General features: G+C 38.2%; 1 protein-coding gene across 3 annotated transcripts in view; it reads right to left on the bottom strand.

Annotated features, from left to right (window-relative positions):
* The window catches only part of TENM2 (teneurin transmembrane protein 2), a 1175656-nt gene that overhangs the window by 1077802 nt on the left and 77438 nt on the right, over positions 1-20416 (bottom strand). For all 3 annotated transcript variants that reach the window (XM_064480080.1, XM_031437753.2, XM_064480081.1), the window contains exon 2: positions 632-745. The gene's annotated coding sequence lies outside the window, so the exon portion shown is untranslated. The remainder of the gene's footprint in view (positions 1-631; positions 746-20416) is intronic.

Genomic DNA, 20416 nt, shown 5'->3' with positions numbered 1-20416 from the left:
TAGAGAAAAATGAACGTAGGAGGCCCAAGAAAGCCTTAAGGAGATGTTCGAAATATGATGCTAGATGCTGTGGAAATATACTGAGGATGCCAGTTCAGGGACAATAAACGCAAAAAGGATTTTACTAGGAGCATTAGAAAGACGTACTGGCTTCCTTTTTGCTTTTTGCCTGCATAGATTAAAAACGTTAAAAAGGTCGAGGGGGCCAAGTTTTTCCATCCAAAAGGTCTTTGCACAGGACAATGTGGTCCAGCTAGTCACAACCGTCACCTTTGATTTCCATATGTACATTTCAAACACCAAGAGCGTGGTAGACAAATGATTCAGAGAGTCCAGGGGATGAGGAGTTGGGGGTCTGGAGGGGGATCCACCCATGTAAATAAGAAGCTGTAAAGTCATTCTATTGGGTTGGGAGGGGGAGAGACAACTGCAGATTTCAGAGAAAATGACAGTACAAATTACTTTGGTTCATAAGGAAGAAAGGAAAAAGAAAAGAAAAAAAAAAGCAAGCTTTCCTGCACAGAGCTGGAAGAGCCCTATTTTGCACACTGTATGAAAGCACTTCAGTCAACAATGCAAACACGACTTGAGGCAGAGCAAAACACAGAACTGTAGCTATGATGCCACTCACCGGAAGGGTGAATCTTCCACGTGCAATTCAGTGAGCGCGACAGGAATGCTCCACAGCAAAGCCAAATGACGAAGCAAGCCCCAGACCGTGTAGGGAATAAACAGCTGGGGGTAACTGTTAAAAAAGAAGACAGAAACAAAGAAAATAGATAAGATTCAAATGAACACTTAGAACAAAAACGAATAAAAATGCAAATAAATACCATATATCTTCAAAACGGAGGGAAGCTGGAATTGGGAGCCACATTGGCTTAATTGCACACCTTCTCCTTTGGAATATCCTTCAATAGAGGAATGTAGAATATGGCATAAAATATATGAAGGGCCAAGACGGCGGAGTAGAGGATGCTGGGAGCTCGCCCTCTCCCAGGAATACACCAAGACTGACATCCAGGGACCCACCCAGCCACTCTGAACACCCGCTGAACCTTGACAGAACATTGCCCTCTTCAAAAGACTAAGTTCGCTACAAATCTGATAGGAGAAGAGGCGAACAGAAAGAAGAAAAAGCAAAACAGTGCAGGACCGGTCCCGAGGGGAGGGAGCGGCAAAGGAGGACTGGCGCTCGCTCGCTGGGTCTCCCCTCCCCGACGGAGAGGCCAGCGGGACGGAGGGGGAGCCTCCGAGGCTCGGATCTGTACAGAGCAGCCCTTGGCAGACAGAACCAAGTAAAACGGGCACAGAGGGTCCCTGCGACACCCAGCCCGAGACGCGAGCCTGCAGCTGGGGCCGGGACAGGCCGCCGAGCAGGGCGGAGGACAGGGGCGGCTGCACCGAGGCAGCCCCGGGGGACTGCAGGGGGGCTGCGCGCCGTGGCTTTGAGGGGACACAGAGCAGAACAGCCTGGGTCCCCCACAAAATGCAACGAAAAACAGCCAAGCAACACTGCTAGTGTGCCCTGGGGGGAGGGGCACCGCAGCCTTTGTCTCCTCAGACCTGAGGAACCATTATTGGCGGGACCTCAGGAGAGGAGAGGCGGGGCGCAGCCACAGCCGCCATATTTACCATATTCTCTAGTGCGCGGCTCCGAGGCGGGGGCGGAACCTGAATCCCGACGGAGGGGCTCTGACACCTCACAGACACGGTCCCAGGCTGAGGGGCCGTTCTCCCTGGTGCCTCTGTGAACTCAAGCCTCTGAGACAAACGAACAAGGAGCGGAGCTGTGGCACAGAACCTGGGTGACGGCCAGTGTGACCATTTTCTCAGAGCGCGCACCTGACGCACTGCGGAGAGCGGCACTCAACTAGGGAGTAACCTGACGTGCAAGCGTGACGTAAAGACGCAGCGCTGGGAGGGGGGCACGAACGCCCGCCTGCCGCGCACGGCTGCACTGAGACAGCGTGCAAACGGGGCGCGACCTCCGCGCTTACTGGGAGCAGCACAGACAGGGGCACGACCAGAGGGCCTCAGGAACCAGCGAGCAGAGTTCGCACAGCAGGGTGAGAGCAGGAGCAGCGGCAACCACAGAACAAAAAGGAGGCCCCGCTGCATGGCCAGGGCATGCTCTGGTCACCACAACACTGGCCACACCCCCAGCCAAAGGATAACAGACAAAAGGCATGGAAGGAAAACTTGGCAACCACCCATACTTAAGAAGGACCTCTCAACAAAATTATTCAGAGTGCATAGTCTCCACGGGAACACATCCACCTTTTTCTGTTCCTTTTTTTTTTTCTTTTTTTAATTTTTAATTTTTTAATCCCTTTTAAAATTTTAAATTTTTAAATTAATTTTTAAAAATTTGTCTCTTTGATTATTCGTTTTGTTCTGTTATCAATTATCCTGTTTTCAAATCATTTTTCTTCTTTTAAATTTTTTAAAATTTCTCTCGATTTGATTTTTATTTCTCTTTGGTTTGTTATTCTGTTATTGATTATACTCTGTTTTCAAATCTCTTTGTTCTTTAAAAAAATTTTTTTTAGTTTTATTTCCATATCCGGTTTAGATAAATAAATAACTAAACCCCTTCAGGACCACAGTAGGTAACTGATACTACTCCATAATCCATAGTGCCAGAGAAATATAAGTAAAATGAAGAAGCAGAGAAAACACTCCCAATTAAAAGAAGACAATCCCCTGAAAGAGCAATCAATGAAATGTATCTTGATAGTCTCCTGGATCATGATTTCAAAAAAGGAATGGTCAAAGTATTGAAGGAACTAAAAGAGATTATGAATAGAGACAGAATATGTCAAAAAGGAAACTCAAAGTATAAAGAGGAGTCAGTTAAAACTGGAAAACTCATTTGCTGAGATAAGAGCTGAGCTAAAGGCTGTAAAAAGTAGGGTAGATAATACAGAGGAATAAGTAAGTTACTTAGAAGACAGGACAACAGAAGTCACTCAATCAGAACAGCTGAGAGAAAATCAAATAAAAACCAATGAAAACAATATAAGGGACCCTGGGATAAAGTAAAATGTGCCAATTTATGCATAATAGGGGTCCCAAAAGAAGAAGAGCAAAGGGGATTGAAAAGGTATTTGAAGCAATCATGGCTGAAAACTTCCCAAACCTAAAGAAGGAATCAGATATCCAAGTACAGGAAACAGAGGGTCCAAAACAAGAAGAACCCAAACAGACCCACACCAAGACATTATAATCAGGATGGCCAGGGTTAAGGATAAAGAAATGATTCTAAAGGCAGCAAGAGAAAAACAAAGAGTTAGATACAAGGGAACCTTCATAAGGCTTTCAGCTGACTTCTCTACAAAAATAAGAATGAAGATAAAGAAGGATGTTATATAATGATTAAAGGAGCAATACAACATGAGAATATTACAGTTGTTAACATATATGCACCCAATATAGGAGCACCTAAATATATAAAGCAAATATTAACAGATATAAAGGGAGAAGTTAATGGGAACACAATCATAGTAGGAGACTTTAACACCCCATGAACATCACTGGACAGATCTTCCAGACAGAAAATTAATAAGGCAACAGAGAAACTAAATGATACAATAGAAAGAATAAATAAAATTGAGAAATTTTGGGGCAAGCTCATGAAGAAAAGAGAGACATAAATAAACAAAATAAGAAAGGAAAATGGAGAAATTACAACCAATACCACAGAAATATAAAATATCATACAAGAATACTACAAACAACTATATGGAAACAAAATGGATAACCTAGAAAAAATGGACAAGTTTCTGGAAACTTACAGTCCACCAAGACTGAATCAAGAAGAAACTGATCACTTGAACAAATCGATCACTAGAAATGAAATAGAATTAGCAATAAAAAACTTCCCTACAAACAAAAGTCCAGGATTGGATGGCTTCACTGGGGAATTCTACCAAACATACAAAGAAGAACTCATACTGGTCCTTCTCAAACTCTTCCAGAAGACTGAAAAGGAGGGAGTACTCCCAAACTGATCACCCTGATACCAAAACCAGACAAAGACACTACCAAAAAAGAAAACTACAGGCCAATATCACTGATGAACATAGGTGCAAAAATCCTCAACAAAATATTGTCAAACAGAATCGAACAGCACATAAAAAAGATAATAGATCATGATATAGTTGGGTTCATCCCAGGAACACAAGAGTGGTTCAGCATATGCAAATCAATCAATGTGATACACTACATCCACAAAAGAAAGGACAAAAACCACATGGTTATCTCAGTAGATGCAGAAAAAGCATTTAATAAAATTCAACACCTATTTATGATAAAAACCCTTAACAAAGTGGGTATAGAGGGAACATATCTCAACATAATAAAAGCTATGTATGACAAACCTACAGCCAGCAGAGTACTCAATGGTGAAAAACTGAAAACCTCCCCACTAAAATCGAGACAAGACAAGGTTGCCCATTCTCACCACTTCTATTCAACATAGTCTTAGAAGTCCTAGCCACAGCAATCAGGGAAGAAAAAGAAATAAAAGGGATCCAAATTAGAAAAGAAGAGATAAAAATTGTCACTATATGCAGATAACATGATACTACATACAGAAGACCCTAAAAGCTCCAGACAAAAACTACTAGAGCTAATAAAAGAATTCGGCAAGGTAGCAGTATACAAGATTAATGTACAAAAATCAGTTACATTTCTTTACACTAATAAATCAACAGGAAAAGAAAGTAAAGAAACAATCCCTTTTAAAATAGCACCCAAAGTAATAAAATACCTAGGAATAAATCTAACCAAGAATGTGAAAGAATTATACGTGGAGAACTACAAAACACTGATTGAGGAAATGAAAGAAGATTTAAAAAATGGGAAGATATCCTATGCTCCTGGATTAGAAGAATCAATATTTTTAAAATGACCATACTGCCCAAGGCAATCTACAGGTTTAATGCAATCCCTATCAAATTACCCAGGACATTTTTCACAGAACTAGAACAAATCATACTAAAATTTATATGGAATCACAAAAGACCCAGAATTGCCAAAGCATTACTGAAGGAAAAGAATGAAGCTGGAGAAATAACCCTCCCAGACTTTAGACAATACTACAGAGCTACAGTCATCAAAACAGCATAGTTTTGGCACAAAAACAGACATATGGATCAATGAAACAGAAAAGAGAGCCCAGAAATAACTCACTAACTTTTGTTCAATTAATCTTTGACAAAGGAGGCAAGAACATACAATGGAATAAAGACAGTCTCTTCAGCAAATGGTGTTGGGCAAACTGGATAGCAGCATGTAAATCAATGAAGTTAGAATACTCCCTCACATCACACACAAAAATAAACTCAAAATGGCTTAAAGACTTAAACATAAGATAAGACATAATAAATCTCCTAGAAGAAAGCATAGACAAAACATTACCTCACATACATCTTGGCAATGTTTTCCTAGAGCAGTCTGCCCAAGCAATAGAAATAAAAGCAACAATAAACAAATGGGACCTAATTAAACTTACAAGCTTTTGCACAGAAAGGGAAACCATAAGCAAAACAAAACGACAACCTACAGAATGGCAGAAAATATTTGCGAAAGATGAGACTGATAAGGGCTTGATTTCCGGAATATATAAACAGCTCATATGACTTAATAAGAAAAAAACAAATAACCCAATCCAAAAATGGGCAGAATACCTAAACAAGCAATTCTCCAATGAAGACATATGAATGGCCAATTGGCACATGAAAAAATGCTCAATAGCACTAATTATCAGAGAAATGCAAATCAAAACTACAATGAGGCTAAAAATGGAGTTACCATATGATCCAGCAATCCCACTCCTGGGTATATATTCCAAAGAAAACTCTAATTTGAAAACATACATGCACCCCAATGTTCATAGCAGCACTATTTACAATAGCCAAGACATGGAAACAACCTAAATGTCCACTGACAGATGATTGTATAAAGAAGCTGTGGTATATTTATACAATGGAATACTACTCAGCCATAAAAAATGATAAAATAATGCCACTTGCAGCAACATTGATGGCCCTGGAGAATGTCATTCTAAGTGAAGTAAGCCAGAAGGAGAAAGACAAATACCACATGATATCACTTATACATAGAACCTAAAAAAAAGACAAATGAACTTATTTACAAAACAGAAACAGACTCACAGACATAGAAAACAAACTTATGGTTACCATGGGGGAAGTGGGTGGGAAGGGATAAACTGGGAGTTTGAGATTTGTAGATACTGACTAATATATATAAAATAGATAAACAAGTCTATACTGTATAGCACAGGGAACTATATTTAATATCTGTAGTAGCTTACGGTGAAAAAGAATATGAAAACAAATATATGTATGTTCATGTACAACTGAAGCATTGTGCTGCATACCAGAAATTGACACAACATTGTAAACTGACTATACCTCAATTAAAAAATATATATATAAATAAATGCATCTTTCTGGCAACATACAGAATTTAAGTCTGCTCTTCACATTTACAAATGTTTCATTTCATTTTAAAATGTATTACTTGCTCATCCATACCATTTGAACATTATTTTGCCAACTTTTAAATTCAAATACTTGCTAGTTTGTGCCACAGTCAATAGGATATGGGAGTGTATTATATACTGGGGTGTCCCCTGACTCCGACACAACTTGTTCTATGCAAATAACCTAAGCTTTCATAACCTAAAAATTAGGACATAATAGCACCTATTTCACAGAAATGTTTTGAAGATGAAACTCCAAAATCCATCAAAGCTCCTAGTACGGTGCCTGGGACACAGACCCTACAGTATTTGTCAGTTGTCAGTGTTGTCATTGTGGTTACCATCCTTCCAAGGCCACATGTCTGAAATCATCAACAGAGATTTGGGGCTCATTTCCTAATGACTCCCCCCTGGCCAGGAGAACTGGGGCAGTGATGGAGACGCTGGGAGATGTCTTCAGTTTGCAAAGGGATTTCACAAACAATGCAAAAACTGGAAAGAGAGGGCAACAAAGAGTGACAACAGGTAAAAACAAGTGGTTCTAATTTCCCAGCTTAGTTCAAATCATTCTCCTCCTGAACACTAGAAATTGACCTCTACACCTGAAAAGGAGCCCCTCCTCCATCAGCATGTCCCAGGCAGGGTTCTAGGTAATGCAGGTGAGCGAGAGAGGGGCCAGTCTGGCTGAACCCATCGCCAGTGCCCAGAAGTGACCACTGCCGAATACCACACTCCTAGTCACCTTCCTCCCCAGGGCAAGTGGTATTTTCAGACTGCTGGCACTACCTTCTCTAAGTCCTCTGAAAGCCTTTCAGCCCTCCACCAAGACTCCTGGTAATATGGAATAAATATTGGGTGCTAGCTGCCTGATCTTCCAGACAGGAAGAGGGCTTGCCACAAAGCCCTGCAGAGGATGGAATTTAAATCACAGCAGACCTGAGTTTGAATTGTGTCCCTCTCACTAGTAAGTATAACCTCAGACAAGATTCCTCAGACCGCCCAAGCCTCAGTCTACTTATCTGTAAAATGGAGGCAGAGGGCAAAATCCCACCCACATGAAATTGAATAAGACAGAAAGACAATGTTTCAAGAACGCAGCAGGCAGACAACAAACCTTAATCACAATTTTTGCTGTCTTTGCTTGGCTATCATGCTTATTTTGGTACCTTGATAATCAGATTATAAGGAAATGACAGAAGCAGAATTGTCTGATCAAGACTATGCGTCTTTAAAAGACCAATTGACAAGAGTGGGCAGAATTTTAAGACCTTGGGTGAACTTGCTTTGTTTTCATTTTGTTTTATTCTTCTCAAGTTTTCAACCTGGCAATCAGAGCCCAGCAAAGCAATATGGTGCTCTGATTTCCTCCTTAGAAACTCTGCGGCCTTCATTGTCTTTATAGCTACAACTTTAGCAGTTAATTATATCCTACCTTGTAATAATTAGGTGTCCTTATAATCAAGTCTGTTTACTCACTTGCGCGGTTCTGATCCTTTAATCTCTCTTGAATTTTAGTTTTTAATGCTAATAAGAGGCACAATTTAACAATTTTATTACTAAATAAAATTGCAAGAATATTTTGAGGAAGATTCACGAATGGGTTGAATCTAAAAACGACTTTTATAATTAGGAATAGTACCAAATCATAAGAAGCAGACTCAACAGTAGAAGCACACGGAGCTTGTGCGCCTGCCCAGCAAACAGCGGCACAGCCTTGGGCCAGTCGCTGACCTTCATCTTCAGACCTATTGGATAAGCCTGCAGGAGTCAGCTATCTGCCTCAGCTAGATCACAAATTTATTTTAAAGATAAGTTAGGAATTCCCTATGATACTAAGACGGCTGTTAATTTTAGGCAAGAGGTATGTTACTGGCTTTGTTATTTCAGATCATGTTAATTACAATTTAAAAGCCTTCTGCTACAATGTAGAATAAAAATAGTCATGGTCAGTGTGCATGGCATATTCAGTTCAATATGGCACAATGATGAAATCACCAGGCTTTACCATTAAACTGCTTGGGTTTAACATGTGATACAAACATTTAATAACCATGAGTTCCAAGGCAAATTTTAATCCCCTATATTCCTTAAACTCCTCCTGGGTAAAACAGGGCTAATAACAATATCTGACTTATGGGGTTGTTGTCAGGATTACATAGATAACTCACTCAATGACTGGTACGTAGTAAATGTTAGCTATTATTACTTTTTTATTAGTGACGTAGAATTACATAAAAATCTGCTTTCTGAAGTATCAATTCACCCCGTATTTTACAATAGGCATTATGAACATTTGTCAATTGGATAAATGGAAATGATTTTTTGACCAGTATATTTCACTCATCAAATATTCAGTAACAAACAACGCATGCTTTAAGGCAATGCATTTACCAAATGTTATTTATTAGGTTTTCATCTGCACTGACACATCAGATAATATATATTGATTAAAATTAAATACCTTATTAATTATACTACAACTAAACTTTATCTTTTTTCAAAATTTAAATTTCTGTTAAGATTTTACATATGGGATTTTATGTAACTACAGTGAAATCTATGTTTTCAAATTTATTGTTAAAAATTCCTTTATAGTATAATTGTAACAAGAGGTACAGTTGAATAAACAAAGACAGTAAAAGCCATTCAAAAGCACATCAGCCAGTGATAACTGCTGCTTCATGTGGGTTTAACACCTTTCTAGACATCCCTCTATAAATAAATTCATATGGAATTCACAAAATTGTGCATAAATAGGACAATGCCATCCATCTCTTTTTATTCCAAACCCTTTTCTCTAATAGAAATGTACTTTCTAGATTACTGATCGCAGTTCATCTGGGTCCACGGCTGATTCAATCAAATTATTTTAACTTTTCATTTAATGTTTATAGGAAATTTGAGAAATCTAAATATTCTTTTTAAAAGTATTACAAAACAAGCAATTTAAATTAATTAAATATCATTGACATTTGGGGAGTCATTTAGGGATGCCTCAAGTTGCATCTTTGAGATAGATTTTTCCATCATTAAACATATAAATCAGAAAAGTTAAATAAATATCAGATTACATATTTTACACAAGTGCCACAAAACAAAATGATCTAGACAAATTCACAGAAAGTCAGAGAATAGAAGTAAAATTTGCAAGATGTTGTTATCTTCATTCAAACTACCAGTTTTCTTAATGGAAATTAAGTTTATAGGCTGAAAAGAAATATGAGAAATTTTCCCTTTAGATATAAAGAGAATGATATTACAGTGTGAGGAGTGGGAGATTAGTAAATGCAAATTAATTGACTTCTTTCTAATGCATAAAAACAAAAGGTTTCACAGACATAAAAAATATGAGTATGTGGGTTTCATTCCACACAGCAGAAGAAAATGAAATGATGCGGTCAAACGAGTGAATTTCAGAGTTCTCACGGCATTTTGCATTCTACTATTCCTATAAATGTTTAGAGACCGGAGCCTTACTTGAAAAAGAAATATTCGAAGTCCAAATAAAAGATCTTTCTACTAACTTAGTATGGAAATTTGATAATGAGGCATTTGGACTTGCAATGAAATAAATTTTATGATGCAGACAATTGTTAATTGATCTTGATATACTAAGACCCACCAGCTAGTACCATTCTCCTATTTATTTGATAAACATTTAATAGATCATGTAGCAGATAATAGTTCAAGCTCAAGATCTATGCTGTCCAACAGAGGAGCCACCAGCCACACAGGGCTATTTACTGGCTACAGAGCACTTACAATGTGGCTAGTCTGCAGTGACACATGCTGTAAAATGCACACACGATTTCACAGGTTCAGTATAAAAAATGTAAACTAACTTGATAACATTTTTTGTACTGGTTACACATTGAAAAGATAATGCTTGATATCATATATTAATTAACATGACTAATTTCACCACCTTCTTTCCATTATTTTCAATGTGCCTATTAGAAATTTTAAAATAACATGGGGTTTGCATTACATTTCTATGGGACAGCCTTCCCTCAGAAGATGATAGTAGTTAACAAGGAAATCAGATCTTTGTATCTGCATCTGAGTGCTTATGGGCAGGCACTAAAGCTGTTTAAGGACCTGGGGCAGACCCTGAGGGAGGGGCATTGAAGTGGGAGCTGCAAGCCAAGCCCTGAAATGTTGCCATCTAGTCCTATGCATCAGAAAGACACATCGAAAGTCACAGGAAAGCAAAGCTATTAGATACAAACAAGGAAAATATAACGCTGCTTTGTGCAAAGAAATCTCTCCAGTGAAGTGATGGCTGTCCAATGCATCTCACTTCTCTTATCCAAAGGAGAGCATGAGGTCAATCTGTGGTGCAGAAAGTACCCCTGGGGTGGTGGGCATGCTCCTCTGTCTACAGGGGAGGGAAGAGGAGCTCATATTTTATTTGCTTTTAATGGCAAATTTGTACAGTGGAGCAAAGAGAGCAACCTCATCACATATGCTATTTGAAATGCATTGATATCCCCAAGCTAGCTAGGCTGGATCTGAGGAGGACAGAGCCCCGAGAAAACATTTCAAAACATCCGGAGGCCCCTGAAGCCTCCCAGAGGATCTGAAGGCCCACTGCGGCTGTGACAAACAGATTACAGAACTGTCAAGTATATGTTAGAGATAATTAGCAGAGCACACTCTTTGGTGCCTCTGACTGACATCGCACATATCGACAAGGTATGCTTAGAATAAACGTAAAACCGCATCTCTCTATTTTTATATTTTATTCCCTCCAAAACATGTGGGCAAATAAGCCTCGTTTTCTCACTATATGGAATCTCTGAATTTTCACTCTTAAGGATAACACTTCAATTAATGTAAATCATCTTCGCTCCCACAGAGAGATTTCCACAATAACCTGTCAAATTCTGGCATAATTTTGCTCAGAATACGTGGTTCCTATCATAGAGATGCACCAAACCAATCAAAACACAATCATATTTTCAACGTTCAAATACAGAATCTCGGATCCAAAGCTTATGTTCAAAGATTTCAATAAAAGTGGGAAAAAAATCGACAGAAGTGGAAAAGACATGCCACGTAATACCAATTCATTAGGCAATTTTGAAAGGGTCGAATCTTATTTTGCTTAAGGCTTATCTGATAGAGAAATTCCTGGAGTTTTATAAAATATTCACTCTCTTCCTGCTTATTTTTGGATGAATAAATATGAGGCCCATTTTATACAGAATCACTCTAACTTGAACTAATAATCGTGCATCGCAGCCTAGAATAATGTTTGCTTCAGAGGGATAAATCTAAAAAGGAATGCAAAAGAAATCATTAAGTCAGACAGTAATTATAATTAATTTATAGATAGTTGAGGTTCATTCGTTTTTGCCAAAGTATGTAAAATAGCATTTACACGGAGGCTTAGAGGACAATTAAAACAGTACTCCATCACATAAAGACTGTTTACTTGCTGAATAGCATTAGGATACAATATATAATTTACCATATACCATTTTCAAAGACAAACTGGCTCAAGAAGAAACCTGCAGGTCTCTGTGGAACCCTTGATGATTCATTTCCTTTACTTTGAGGAATGGACATGGGTCCTTTGGAGAAATTTTGAAATCTTGAAGGAAAAAAAAAAAAACCTTGCCAAAAGACATTAAGACATTGCTTGAGATTGAGTTACAGTGAAACATTCTGAGGCATTGGATTTGCATTGAAACATATAAACAGATTTACAAAATTATCATCATGTCTTTTTAAATATGGATAGACAGAGAGCTAACCCATGGAATAAAAGAATGCTTTCAAAATCATTAAAAGAGTTTGACTTTTGTGTATGGTAGCCATCTCTTTTTAACCCATTTCCCAGACTGCTCAGTCAGGACCATAATTTAGTAGTCATCATATCTGACCCCAGTCTATCAGCAAACTCTTCAATTGTTAATCTGACCCCCTAAACTATCTCCCATGACAGCTTCAAAGAGTAACTTAATTGTCCATCGTATTAATCTCCTGACGCGGAGACGCTTGAACTTCTTTCCTACACTTTCACCACCCAGAGAAGGTTATTCAGGTGAGCAAGAGAACAAGTTATCAAGTGAACCAACCACCTAAAACTTTACATCAACGCACAGTCAACCTTGGAGAGAGCATGACCTGGAGTACGGAATAACAGGAGGATACAAACAGCCACAGCATTCCACCAAATGCTATAACACTACAAAAGAAGCCGATGGAAAAAAGTTCAGGGCATTCAGTTTATAAGGAATTTGGTTTCCAAATACATGAACACTGACCAGGGCTGGTCTACAATAATTTTTTCACAGTAGGAGATTTTTCACAGAAAAAATAATAGATTCAATACAGTTATCTAGTCTGTGTACAAAATCTTTTGAAGCACCTTTAAGTTTGCTTTATTGGCACTCAAATTTGAAATGATCAATTTACTACAAATCATAATTGATTCATATCTTTGCATTAAGAATAAGCACCAGTGGGACTTCTCTTACTTTATCAGCCATCACTATGTTTTCTCTGTAATTGGCTGAAAATAATGAAATTGTATTTCCTTAAAAAAATAATTCATATTTCTCCCCTTTAGTCACACTGCTCAGTACACACACACACACACACACACACAATTTTCTCTCACTCACACATGCACATCGACTTATTACAGGTCAACTGAATTGGAAGGGATTTACTCTGTGTTCAATATTTCAGAATAAGAGAGGGAAAATGTGGAAGAGGAGAAATGTGGAAGTAACATGTGTTGGCAATATTTTGAAAACTAAAGATCCCATATTCCAAATGTCATATAGATATAATTATATTTTGGGATTTTCTAAAAGTACAATCACTGAACAGATGAAGCTGTTAGAATATTAAAATAAAAGGTTATATTATAAGTTTTTAATACAAATAATGCCTATTTTAATCACACTGCTGTCAGATCTAATGGCATTGATAAAAATTAAGGCTACCTCAATTTCAATTAATTTCAGAGCTAAAACACTCATTGTATAAGGTGCTAGTGGAAATAACACTGCTCTTCCCGAAGAAGAAATAAAAATGAACTGGTTATTTCCTTCCCATGTTCATCCCACAAGCATGAACTGTATCCTTTAAGATAAAAATTCTCCCAGAAAAATAAATATAACCACACTCCCAACAAGAAATCAGCATGATTACTATATTAAAAAAAAAATATGGTCCCAGAAAATCATTATATTAAGTAGCAAACAAATGCCTTCATCTCTGTCGTTACCCTCCCCCTAATTAATTAAAGATTGGCACAGTGTAAGAACTAAATTTATTTTCAATTAAAATAAGAAGCCCGTATGTCATGATAATTTTTTTGCTACTATTTCTAATGTGCAAAACAAAGGTTTGCTGTTAGCATTGAACACAGTAATCAAAACAAATCCTTTAATTTTCAATAACTGCAAGGAGACTTGAAGGGTCGCTCTCCTAGCAAGGTACTACCTCAATGGTTAATCCTATTAAGAACTGAGCCATGCACCTCCACTAAATCCTCTGGGGAATTTGAGGAATCAAAGGCTTACTGCACACTTAGAAGGCAACGACTTTGGTAAAGGGCTCTATTCTATGAGGAACAAAAGAATACCCCTTGTGTACTTAAATATCATCTGCTTTTCCTTCCAAAATACTCCATTTTTAAGTAAAGATATGTGATTTCAATGTATTTAGAGTTTAGCTTTTGGCACCGCTCTCGCTTCTGAGCACAAGTGCCATCTGCGGGCCCCATGGCTCACACATAATGATATGCTTACAAGCTGCTTCTCTTTTCTGCACAATGTACCCTTTTCACTTTAACATACATTTTCCATAAATTTTTGAATAACAAATTGGGCTGGTGGAAGTTTGTTGAAACGGGACAAGGGAAATGCCCGTAGGCTAGAAAGCGGCAATTTTACTAAAGCAATTGGCGCAGTGGAAAATATCCACCCCACCCCCTCCCCATATACCTCTCCTGAGCTGCGATGGATGCTTTAAAATTGCACAGGAAACTTCTCCCCTCGATATATTAGGTCTGTATGTTCACTTGGGCAAAGAGCCCACATGCCTGCCATCCATTACACCTGCTGGGTGACAAACAGATGAGAGTCACCCTGCAGACTCCCAGCGTTTGATCTCCTGATATCGCCAGATGTCCCCCATTTACATTCAAACATAACCACCGTCATTAATGCAACTCGCCCGGCTGACATTTAATAGGGGGGGGGGGGAGTTGAATTCTAATCTAAAACCCTAACTATCCAAAGCTTTGGGGATGTGAATATAGACACTAGTAAATATGTTTCAATTGGTGTAACTTTCTGGCTATTAAGAGAACTGATTTCATTGTTAAGACTGGGAGCTGGTACAGATGATCAGATTTTGTACATATTTCAAAAGAGAAGACCTGTATTTGGTCCATTTGCCTTCTGAATTTCGAATTTAAATGTAAATCTGCCTTTATCTGCTATATTCTTTTTCTTAATGGAAGTATAGTTGATTTACAAAGTTGGGTTAGTTACTGATGTGCAGCATAGTGATTCAGTTATACATATATATATAATTCTTGTTCATATTCTTTTTCATTATAGGTTATTACAAAGTATTAAATATAACTCCCTGTGCTATTCAGTAGGACCTTGTTGTTTATTTTGTATATAGTAGTTTGTATCTGCTAATCCCAAACTCCTACTTTATCCCTCCCCAACCTTTCCCCTTTGGTAACCTTAAGTTTGTTTTTGATGTCTTAAATACAATAATAATCTCGATTGTTGGCTCCACTTCAAATATACCACTTACTAAGGGAGTAAATTAGTAAAAAAACAACAAAAGTCAAGAAAGCCTTGGAAAAGGTAAATCTTAGTTTCTCCCCCACCTACCTCCCTAAACAGCACCCCCAAACTGCTTACTGATAAGATTCAACTGGAGAACTTAGGGAAAAAAGACAAAAATCAATGCACACATGTCACTCCCGATCAGTAAGAGTTCTCCAAAGGTGAGATCCAGAATTTTTTACATTTCTATGCTCTTTTTGAAATTGATCCTAGACCTTGAACTTGGCACCTTCCTGGAAGTATATTCAGGAACTATTCATGAGAACCTGACTTAACAGCTTGACTTTTTGAGACTTTCTTTCCCATCCTTTCTTTTATGCAGAAAATATTTACAGTGCATCTACTCTGGGCCTGGCACTGAGCACTAGGGATACAGAGAATCTGTTCAGACACAAGGTTTGTCCCTGGAGAGTCAAAAGGTGAGTTTAGGAACAGACTCCAGGCTCCCTAATATTATGAGAGCAGAGAGATTCTTATACGAGGACTAAAGGGAGTGAAAAAGCCCTGAGCTACCTTCCAACAATTTACAATGTGTCTACCAATTTGGACATTGCTACAAGATTTGGGAAGGATGAAACCTACTAGACTTACCAGAAAGATCTCAACATCCATGCCCGAGGGGAAGAAAGGCGAACTTAAGCACTGAAGAGGAAGCCAGAAAGATGGTAGCTGCTTCCTGCATCCTTCCTCTGCTTATACTTAGATCTCCCTTCTTCCAGCTGCTCTCCCTCTCGACTGAAAAGACATTATCTTCAGAGAGGTCGTTACTGAGCACATGCCCAGGACCCTCAGTGGCTCTCCCACACCCCCCGGTCCTGTTTTCCTCCTCTCACTCACTGCGATGGGCAGTCGTCCTGTTCATTTGTTTATTCATCTCTTATCTGTCTCCCTACATCAGAGCAGAGACCTTGACTGTCAGTCCCCTGTCCCCAGGACCTAGAACACCACCTGGCATGAAATGGGTATCCGATACATGCTGAATGAATACATTAATGAACCCAAAATAGTTACACTTACTATTCCTTGATCTCTGCCATCACCAGACACAGATCTATTTTCAATATATCTTCTAGGATTTAGAATATTAGTGAAGTTTTCATCTGAAGTCCAACCTGATTCTTTTTTATGATTTTTTTGGGGGGTCTGTTATCTAGCTTTTATCCACGGTGGGTGCTTACGCTTGAACTCAGCCCAGCAGCAATCCACGTTTATGCAAAACCAACACATCTTCAGTCCATCTCTCATTATAACTTATAAAGTATCCTAATGCCTTTCGGCAGTGTTAGAATTCCAAATCTTATTTGAATCTTACACTCCATACTAAAGAAGAAGAACAACAGGAAAACAAATCCCCTCAAAGGACAAAAAAAAAAAAAATCCTTAAGGAATTTCTGTTTCAAGGTCAACGCAACAGAGGACAAACCCAGACCACCAACTCCCAGAGTAAGAGGAATTAAACAATGAAATCACTGATTTAAGGCTTCCAGTAATAATGGCAAAATATTAAATCAGGCTTAAAATTACTAAGAACTCTCAAGCCACGTTTATTTTAGCTCTTTTTCCCTCCAGCTGCTCAAAACCTCCCTGCAATTCAATGGCACCTCCTAATGGAAAGGGAGCTCGGAGTCTATTGACAGTTCCATGACAAGTCATACTTCACCTTGCATTGTCCAGTCTCCTTAGCTGTTCATTATCTTGACTGCTGTGCCTACGAGATAATGACACACTCTGCTTCTACCCCTGACTGTAACACATTTTTGCTCCAGGGTCCCTTTTAATTGAAACACACTGTCTGCATTACTGTTTTGGGTGCAAAAGTAAACACGTTTAACACAAGAATTCAGTTTGTATTTGCTTCACCAACAGGAAGTGTGTAAAAAGTCACTGGCCTCTAGAAAAGGGATGCAATGTTCCTTTTGAGACATTTAATGTTTTTACTCTTTAACTTTCATGAACACTTGATACTTCGGGGGATGTGATGATCAATGATCTCTGTGAGGAAAAAGAAGTATTATGGTCACACCTTTACCAATTTCCTGACTATCCCAAACTCATTCAGGAAGTACTGAGTAATGTTTACTCAACCTTAAAGCATAAAATTGACTGAAAATGTTTTGACTCTAAAAAAAAAGAGGCGGGGGGAGACTCTAATAAATTGTGCCTGGTAAATTATCTGTGTTCCTGGTACATCCCACTGAGTAGCCCACCACGGACTCGAACAGAAAAGCCCAACTTCAGGATTAGTGGCAGCTGATCATGGCCAAAATGTGGCTCTTGTCTAGCAGACATTCTCGGAATTTGAACGCTTTGAATAAAAATAAGTGAATTATTTCTGCCAAGAAATATATTTCCAAAAATAAATACATGCATGAGGAGCATTAGGGTTTATTCTCTCATTAGCTGGCAAAACCCAAAAAGGATGGTGTGGTAACCACAGAAGAATCGTACCATGTTAAGTACTGTGCGGATCTTCATTTTATCCCATTCAATTGTTACAACCATACCTATGGTATTGGAACACTCATCACTCCCATTTCATGAAAAGAACACCTACGCATGGGAATAGTAAACCTAGTGTCCAAGGACACACCATGGAGCTGGATTTTGAACCTAGATCTATCTGATACCCAACCCCAGGGTCTGAGCCAGCACTGGGCTATGAGGCCTGTTCTCTTATACCTGAATTCTTTAGAGTTAGCATATAAAAGCAGTCCAGTGGAGTTACCTAATGACTCTCACGTGTTCTTATATTCAAAAGTATATGGATTTACATTTTGAAAATATAAAATGGACTCACAAATTATTCAGTATTCAGACTGACCTAAGATACTAATATTTTGGTAGCATTCCTTTTATTTATAAAGAGTCACATTACTTGTTGTCTTTTCTAATCATTGTGGAAAACACAGATTTTTTTCCAACACCATATACTTGGGAAAGGGGAAATGGAAGAAAGAGAATTTACTCCCTCTTCCAGAAAGATAGTAATTAACTGAGATTAACACTCTGTGTGTGTGTGTGTGTGTGTGTGTGTGTGTGTGTGTGTGTGTGTGTGTGAGTGAAAGAGAGAGAGAAGGTGGGAAGGGATTAATTGTTCACCACTCTTAGAAGTAAAATGATTCTTAAATGTTAACATGCAGAAGAGTCAGCTGGAAAAATTTCTAAATTTCAGATCATAAGACCCTCCATCAGAGGTTCTGATTCAGTAAGTGTCAGGTAAGATTAAGAAATCTGGATTTTTTATAAGCAACAACAGGTGATCCTACAATAAGACAGTCTGCTCCAGTGTTGTCCAATAAGGTACCCATTAAGCATTTAAAGTGTGGCTAGTCCAGGAATAGACTTACCATATGACCCCGTAATCCCGCTCCTGGGCATATATCCAGAAGGAACCCTACTTCAAAAAGACACCTGCACCCCAATGTTCATAGCAGCACTATTTACAATAGCCAAGACATGGAAACAGCCTAAATGTCCATCAACAGATGACTGGATAAAGAAAATGTGGTATATTTATACAGTGGAATACTATTCAGCCATAAAAATGACAACATAATGGCATTTGCAGCAGCATGGATGTCCCTGGAGAATGTCATTCTAAGTGAAGTAAGCCAGAAAGAGAAATAAAAATACCATATGAGATCACTCATATGTGGAATCTAAAAAAAAAAAAAAGACAAAACATAAATACAAAACAGAAACAGACTCATAGAAATAGAATACAAACTTGTGGTTGCCAAGGGGGAGGAGGGTGGGAAGGGATAGACTAGGAGTTCAAAATTTGTAGATACTGACAGGCATATGTAGAATACATAAACAAGATTATACTGTATAGCACAGGGAAATATATACAAGATCTTGTGGTAGCTCATAGCGAAAAAAAATGTGACAATGAATATATGTATGTTCATGTATAACTGAAAAATTGTGCTCTACACTGGAATTTGACACAACATTGTAAAATGACTGTAACTCAATAAAAAAATGTTTAAAAAAAATAGTGTGGCTAGTCCAAAATGAGGTGCACTGAATGGAAAAAAAAAAAAACACTAGATTTCAGACTAGTACGAGACTCAGTATGAAAGCAAACATCTAAAATATCTTACAAATAATTTTTGTTACATGTTGATAATATTTTAGATATATTAAGTTTAGTAAAATGTATTACACAAATTAATTTCATTTTATTTCTTTTTACTTATTTTTTAATGTGGGTACTATAAAATTTTAAATCTTATATATAGCTCATATTGGTATTTCAACTGAACATTATATCTCTATGTGAACTTGTTTTTGTTGAAGTGTGGGGGCAACACTGGTTGACCCTCTCATTTCAAAACAAAAGTAGTAAAATTATTCTAAATTAAAATCAGGACCAAGGTGTATGTATTGAAAAGTTTAGTATGTAAGTTTTTTTTTTAAACATCTAAAGATTTGAAATAGGTATACCAAATTTTTTTTTATTAAGAAAACTGAAGCATTAACTAACTATCCTTAACTATCATTCAAAGATTATCAAATCCCATCTGTGGCTGGGATTCAGCCTTCAATTATGAATTCCCTTGGGGCATGATGTATGTATATATGTATGTATGTTTGTATGTTTGGATGCTATTTAGACAATCCACCACAAGGTAAGATCTTTCATCCAGTGCCTTGTCCACAGAGTAGTGGAAACATTCAGCCAACTGGTAAATATCATCCAGTATTGTTGTAACTGGCATTATCTATGAGATAAATAGGCGTATACAGGTATGTGGGAACATAATGACCTTTGTTAACATTCTCTCTGTTGGCCAAGGTACAGTTGACATTTGAACAACATGGGGTTGGAACCACGTGGCCTCACTTATATGCAGATTTTTTCCCAATGAATACGTACTACAACTGCTGCACAATTCCCATTTGGCTAAATCAGCAGCTGTGGAACCACCATGCAGAGGGCCAACCGCAAAGTTACAGCCGTGTGTTCCACTGCACAGAGAGTAAGTGCCTCTCTCACTCTCACTGTTGAAGGGCCAACTGTACTATGAACCCTAAAGTGCTGACCTAAATTGGAACTTCTGCAATCAACGTA

This window comes from Camelus dromedarius, chromosome 27, assembly GCF_036321535.1.
Source record: "Camelus dromedarius isolate mCamDro1 chromosome 27, mCamDro1.pat, whole genome shotgun sequence".
In the NCBI taxonomy this organism is placed as follows: domain Eukaryota; kingdom Metazoa; phylum Chordata; class Mammalia; order Artiodactyla; family Camelidae; genus Camelus; species Camelus dromedarius.
Note: the sequence above shows the minus strand (reverse complement) of the source record. Positions and strands in the feature narration are given on the sequence as shown.